The sequence below is a fragment of the Myotis davidii genome, unplaced genomic scaffold (genome assembly GCF_000327345.1).
Source record: "Myotis davidii unplaced genomic scaffold, ASM32734v1 scaffold77, whole genome shotgun sequence".
Classification (NCBI taxonomy): Eukaryota; Metazoa; Chordata; class Mammalia; order Chiroptera; family Vespertilionidae; genus Myotis; species Myotis davidii.
The window spans coordinates 4,459,075-4,466,379 of NW_006289713.1; positions in this window are offsets into that span (position 1 = coordinate 4,459,075).

Below are 7,305 nucleotides of genomic sequence, written 5' to 3' on the forward strand. Positions count from 1 at the left end.
AGCACACAGGGACCCAGGTGAGTGCTGCTGGAGCGCAGACTGTGGGGCACCAGGCTCGGCCTCTCCCGCTCGGGCCTTGGGTCGGGTGGAGGGAGACCGGGGGTGTTTTTGCGGGTCATCGCGAAGAGCCTAGATGCCGTTCCCTGGCTCGAGCTGGGGTGAGAGGCTTGCGCCGGGCTCAGAGAGCGGCCGCGGCGCTTTTCAAAGCCCACCGACCTCTCCCGTTTCTCTGGCCTCCTTGTCTCCGGCGGACGCCCCTCCTCGTTCGCTTGGCGGTAGACGCCTCGTCGCCTTCGGGGCGCCTGGCACATCCTTGAGAGGAGCTGGGGGGCGCGCTGGCGTTGTCTGGCTAATAATCGCCGCCTGATCCGGCGGAGCCGCGCTCTTGGAGACCGGAGAGCCACTGTCCCTGCCCTGCGCTTTCTCCTGGCTCTCCCGCCCTCGGTCCGTGCAGGCAGCCAGCCTAGCTGGCCTGGGGAAGGGATGAGTGTAGGACGTGATTGCGTTGTGTGTCCCGGTATTTTCGCACAGGTAGACGCGCAGTGGCAGACCCACCTCCACTTCTCTGGGCCCAGACAGCACCCACAGACCACAGACTTCCTCAACACCTTGCCTGCCTCCAACACACCTTCCCCCGCCCCCCAGCGAACACCCCCGCACACAGCTCAGGGGCCCCCACTCTCACAGATGCCCAGGCCTGTCCACCGCTGAGAACACGCTTTTGGTTAAACGCAGGCTCTCCAGCACTGCACGTCCTCCCACGCACAGTCAGCCGCATTTGCACACGCAATCGCACGCACACATCCAGGGTCACTAGCCCTCGAACCTTCTCTCCCTCCATCACTTTTTTTCCCCCTCTGTCAAACGGAAGCCGCAGGCAAGGAGGCCCAGGCAGCCGCGGGAGGGAAGCTGGAGAAGGGGTCCTACCACCAGCTGCTGGGAGTACATCTGGCCTTTGGAGGAGAAGCGAGCGAGCCGGGAGGCTGCTGCTAGAAAGCCATCAAGGGCTGCAGCACTCCCCATGGCTCCCAAATGCGATAGGAACGCCTTCCTTTCTCTCGCTCCTCCTCCACTGACCCGGAGCCTCCAAAGTGAGGGGCTCTTTTTCCAGGAGCCCCCTTTCCTCGGAAGCCCTCTCCCGGTGGGAGGGGACACAGATTTCATTTTGGCTAACCCCCCAGAGCAGGCTTCCTCTCTCCTGCACAGCCTCTCTCTCACCAGCTCTGCTTGGGGGCCCCTAAGTGTTTTGAGGTGGGCGAACTTATGCCTTTATGGGCAAGAAGTATGAAGTCAGACCCCACCTGGCCTCCACTTAGCCCGCAGGTTCTGACAGCAACCTCGGCTCTGCAGAGGAAGGACAGCAGTTACTACGCCCACCCCACAGAGAGGGGCCCCAGGGGTTTTGGAGCCTCAGAAATGTAGCAGATGGAGGTTCTCCCCATCCTCTCATCTGCACCCGGGCAGGACATGAAGATGGGGGTATGAGAAGGAAGGGAGGAGGAATGAGCTCCTGGATCTGTAATTTGGGGGGGAGCCCCCCTCAAATCTGGGAAAAGCCACAGCCAACACCAGGAGGGCTTTTTCACAGGCCCAGGAACTAAGCTCTTGTCTCCTATGATGCCCCTGAGAAGTCCCAACTCACCTTGCAGTTTTAGGGCGGGGAAGCTGAGACCCAGGGAGGACCTGGCCTGGGTCAGCCAGTGCTGACAAGCAAACATCGCTCCATCTTTCCTCTCCACCCCAAGAACAGACTGTCGTTGCCTTTACCCTCCAAGGTGCCTCTCTGCAGGCCGCAGCTGCCCAGGGTGGGATTTAGACATGCTCTACCTCTGGGCTTGCCTGGCATCCTAGGCCCAAGGGCCACAGAGACCTGTTGGAGAATTAATGGTGATGAAAATAACAACCACCACAAGCAAGTCAGCAGATCTTCTCAACTGCCCATCATGCCCAAGTACTGATCACCACCTTATTAACACCCCCTTGGGTGTTCTCTGGGCTGTGAATCCCTTCCTCCAACTGTTGAAAATTCCACCCCCCCCACACCCCTACACACAGAAGGCGCATAAATTTGTAGAATGATTTTCAAGGTTTTAACAAACACTTTGAACCCACGGGTGGGAGCCCAGCCAGGAACCCGCCACCTCCTATTCACAAACCCAGGACCCTGGTTAAAGGCCCCAAAGATACTTGTTTAATCTCCACAGAAGTCCCACCTTTTACAGATGGGGCTCAGCGAGGCTACCCTCCTAGGTCACCCTGGGTTCAGTTGGTGCCATAGGGTGAGGGTCGGCAGCGGTCAGGGCGGTCAGGGCAAAGACCCTTTGCCTGCAGATTCGAAATCATGGTAATTCACTTGGGGGGCGGTGGGGGAGAAGGGGTTGTTATTGGTTGATTTTTGCCCCAGACTTTTTATTGACATAGAAATCAAACATAACCTTGTTAAGTTTAAGGTATAGGATGTGCTGGTTTAGCCTATCTATATGTTGCAAAATGAGTACCACAATAAAGTTAGCTGCCACCTCCACTTCTTCCACATAGTTAATGTGTGTGTGTGTGGTGATGGCATTCAGGAACTACTCCGTTAGCAACATTCAAGGATATGATACAGTATTATTAGACACAATCACCAGGCTGTAACTTAGTTTCTTCATCTAAAAAATGGGAGGAATAATTGCACCTTTTCCTTAGGGCTGTTGGGAGCATTGGACAAGACTGTGCAGAGACAGACTTAGGCGATCCAGACAGACAAACAAACAAAATCGGCTTGAGGGGCAGTCGGAGAAAATGCAGGCTGGGATGTGGCAGCTTTTTGCTCTTAGCTTGAAGAGCCATAAAAGACCCCCCTCCCGGACCAAATCAGACGTGCGCCCCAGCGCCAGCCCCAGGAATCCCAGGATGGGGGCGGGGGTGTAAAAACAGACACGCCTGCCATGTCTCCCACTCCCCAAACCCAAGGTATTTTTACTGGCTAATTGCTTAAGTGAAGCCGCCCGGGCGGAGAGCGCGCAGTAACCGGAGCAGGGAACCAGATCCTGCTCCGATTGTGCCCGGGCTGGCCTCAGGGGCGGGGGCAGAGGCAGCCGCCGACCACCCACCGCGAGGGCAGCCGCCTCGCCCGCTGCGCCCCTGCTCTGCATTAGCGCCTGGCCAGCACCCCCCTGCCCTGCTCCCTCCAATCCTTTCCAGAGGACGTCCAAAGGCGACCCAAGGTAGTGTGGGCTGGTCCCCAAACCCCTGGCAGGTACTGGGCAGCGAGGGAAGCCGGCTGGCCAGGGGATATCGGTAGGGAGGCTGGAGGGACAGGATGGGACATTTATGGGTGAAAATGCAACCCGCAGATAAAGGGCTTTGGGGAGAAACGTCAAGGTCAGGAGGCGAGAGGGTATTCTTCCTCCCTCAATCATAACATGATCTGTGCACAGAATATCTGGGCTCTTTCTCTGCAAACTGGGGATATGCACACGCATCACACATGCCAGTCTGTAGAGGGGAAGAACGGTGGGACTGGGTGGTGTCTGGCAGGCAGGACAGTGTCAGGTGGGTGCCAGGGTGAGGGCTGTGCACAGAATAGCTGAGATGTACAAATATGAATCGTTTGCTGCGCTGAACACTAGAGGATGTAAGTACAGTATGGTGTCTTCACGTGCAATTAGGATTTTAAGAGGTGAACAAGATAGCACTTTATGTGTGCAGAACATTCGCATGTAATATGAGGTGGCCCGTGCACAGATCATTGCAGAGTAAGTTTAGTATAGCAAGGTATGCGCATGGAATGGTTTGAAGGTGCGTACAACGTAATGTATTCCAGACACAGAATCTTGTGGTCTCTGAAGAGAAGATAATATGGAATTAGACAGACGGTTGTAGATTGTGTGTATGATATAAAGGGGTATATTATAAATGATATATTGGATTTACATGAATATCGTAAAATGTGTACAATTCGATGCCCGTGGGCACAGAACATCATGGGAAATGTGTTGACAGTGCGTCTGGGTACAGCCGGGCGGTCGGAGGAGAGGGGTCTACCCTGGGGAGCTCAGTCCCCCCAGGCTCCAGGCAGTGTGTTTGCAGCAGAGGATGGCTGCGTCAGCGAAGGCTGCAGGAGGTGTGCGTGCCATCTAACATGCAATAATAACAATGCAGAGCCCACGCAGCTCATGGTTGTTGAAGCCTGACTGTGTGCTCTTCTGAGGCCCCTCAAGGTGATCACTGGCTCATGCAGCCCTGACCATACCACGTAAGGCAGGCTCCAGGGAAGCCAAGGTCCCAGGAAGCTAAGCGGACTCTCCTGCTGATTTTTGTAGCTTCGGGGGCACTCTGGAAGTGCTATGGAGTCTTGGGGACCATGTGTCTTCTGTGCGGGCCTCCAGGAGGTTGGTAGCACAGGACCCTGTGGTCCTCTCTCTGCAGCCGGTGCAGCGGACAAGAGGTGTGTGCACTGAGGAGCCCACTGGGTGTCCCGGGGCCATGGAGGAAGCTCCTGATCAGAGCCTACACCCACGTTTTGGGGTGCTGTACCCCCTTGTGCCCCATTGCTGCCCAACTAAATTCCAAACCAGGGCAGCCCTGATGTCAGTAGGAAGCCAGATTCTGGGTCCCCCGAGACTCCTCATGGGGTTACCCCAAGGTGAGGAGAGAGAGAGAGACATCACCCCCTGGCCCGCAGAGCCCTGCCACACCCCCGAGGCACACGTGGGGCTCAGAAATCCCACCTGTTTGGACCACCAGGGCCACGGGTCGCGTTGGGGGAGCAGCAAGGGAGGGGCTCCCCCTGCACCAGGCCCCGGCAGTCCATCTCCCTGTCAGCTGTACATTAGGGAGAGGTTCATATTTTGGTCAAGAAAAAAAAAAAGGCCCGTGTTTGCACGGCTGCAGCCCTGAGCTTGCCCCTCACTTGGCCCTTTTACCCAAAAGCACACATTTTCCATGACGTTCTTCAATGAAATATTTGACAACATTGCAGCCCAGGAATTTACAGCCTTCTTCCCCTGCGAGATTTTTGGGAGTTTTCTGGCATTAGCAGTGCACGCTGCTCTAAGAAACAGAGATGCTCCTGGGACACGGAGTGTCCTGCGCTCCCATCCGGATGCCTGGCTGGGCAGCCGCCCTCCCGCTTCCCACAGAGACAAGCTCTGAGGCATCCAACATTGTTACCCCACTGCCCGGCAGCTGTGCTCAGAAAGATAGCATGTTCCTTCCCGCGTGGGGTGTGAGGATGTGTGTGGTGCCGGTTTGTTTCTGAGCAAGCCTTCTCACGGGAGGGAGAGGGATGCCCCAAAGCTGCTGCAGAGAGGGAGGGAGGGAGGCGGTGGCTCAGCGCCTGGGGGGCTGGGGGGCTGCCAGTGTGTGGGGGGAAGCAGTGTAGAGAGAGATGAAAATTAATTCTGTGAGTTTCAACAAAAGGAAAATATCCATTCAATTTCAGGGGCTAGGTATTTCCTATTTTCTAGGTGAGGGAGAGAGAAAATAAAGACAGACAGTGGGACCAAGGGAAAACACACACACACACACACACAAACACACACACACACACACACACACAGCTCGTGGGGAGGAGGGAGCTAGAACTAAGACTGGGGAATGAGGGCCGGCAAAGCAGGGTGGCCAGGGAGACGTGCTCAGATTTGTTCCTTAATCAAAAGCAGCTATCTGCTCCCAGGAACCTGCGGGTGTGTGCGCTCAGATGTGCCTGCGGTCTCCCCTTAGAGCTGGTAGTGCTCGCTGTCTATTTCCATTTAGAGGGCCTTGAAAATGATACAAACAAGTGTTATTTTTTATCCAGAAAACAAAATTCGCTCAGCCCCTGCCCCACTCAGGGAGGGAGGGAGGGGGGTGGCGCTGGCTGGGGTTTGCTGAGAAAGTAGAAGTGACACCCTCTCCCGCATCCCCCCCACCCAGTCTGGTTTGGGGGCTTTTGTCCCAGCCGGGTTGCCCCAGGCACCCCTGAGAGAATCCGCGCTTGGATGTGGGGGACTTGCACGGCTTTGCTGGACCCGTTCTCTGCACGATTTACTGGGGAGCCAGTTCTTGCATGTATGTGGACGTGGGTGAAGGTACCGCAGGTCCTGGGAAGTCAGAGCTGGTGGGGTGCTGGGCATCCTGCCCTGTGCACTGAGGGCCTGGAGACACGGAGACCCTGCCCCTCCCCAGAGAGAGACCAATATTTGGCCACCAGAACCCAGAGACACCTAGAGTCAGAGACACAAAGAGTGAGGCCCTGAGAGAGACAGGCACACACAGATGGTGAGAGTCAGAAGTTTGCATACCTTGGTGAGAGAGAGACAGAAGGTCAGAGAGCAAAGTCAGAGGCGGGTGGGGAGGTGGGGGGGGGGGAGAGAGCAAGAGTGAGAGGAGATCTGACTGGGATGGACAGAGTTCTTTGGTCTTCTGCTTGGGGATTGGGGGTGGCACCTAGAAAGCAGGGAGCCTCAGATTGGAGTGAGGAGTGTGTGCAAGAGAGGGGGAGAAACGGGGGAGAGGGAGAGACATGGAGAAGAAAGAAGGAAGAAAGAGGAAGGGGAAGGGAAAGAAGAAGGAGGAGGGGGAGGAAGAAAAAAAAAGGAAAGAGAAAGAAAAAGAGGAAGAGAAGAGACATGCTTCTCCCTGGGCTCCAGGACTGCAGGCAGTGGCTGCTCTGACACTGAAGCTTTCTGCGTCCAGTTCTCCTGGGTGTGGGTCCCAGACCTGCTCCCGTTCAGCCCTGGTGTGGTCCTTTCCCAGGAGAGCCTGAGGGTCCTGGTGGCAACGCTTGTTGGTATTTGTGAGTAAATCGATAGGAGGCCACGAGCAGGGTGGACCGAGAAGAGCCTTGGCAAGTGACAACCTCTAGGTGCCTCAGTTTCCTTATCTTAAAATGGGGATGATAAGTTCTCCATCCAGAGGAGCAATGCCGGAACACTCCATGCCGGAGTCTTGTGGGTGCATGGGGGCATTCATGTAGACCTTGGCAGATGGTTAAACAACAAACAAACGAACGAACAAACCGGGCAGGAGCGTGGGACCTGCCTACTGAGACTGGGCTCCACGGCTGTGTGATCTGGGCTGGTGGCCTTCCCTCTCTGAGCCTTGGTTTCCTCATTGGCAGAATGTGAACAGTGACAGTGCCTTCCTCTGGGTAGCCACGAGGAGTACATAAACGAGTACTTGTTGGCCTGGTTGTTATACGTAGGGGTGCTTCCTCACAGAGCGTGGGATGGGGGGATGAGATTTCTCAGGCCTGTCTCCTGGCAGTCCCCGAAGGCCTGTGGGGACCAAGGATTTGGTGGAGGGGAATCAGCTCATGTGGGACTTTGACTAAGTCCC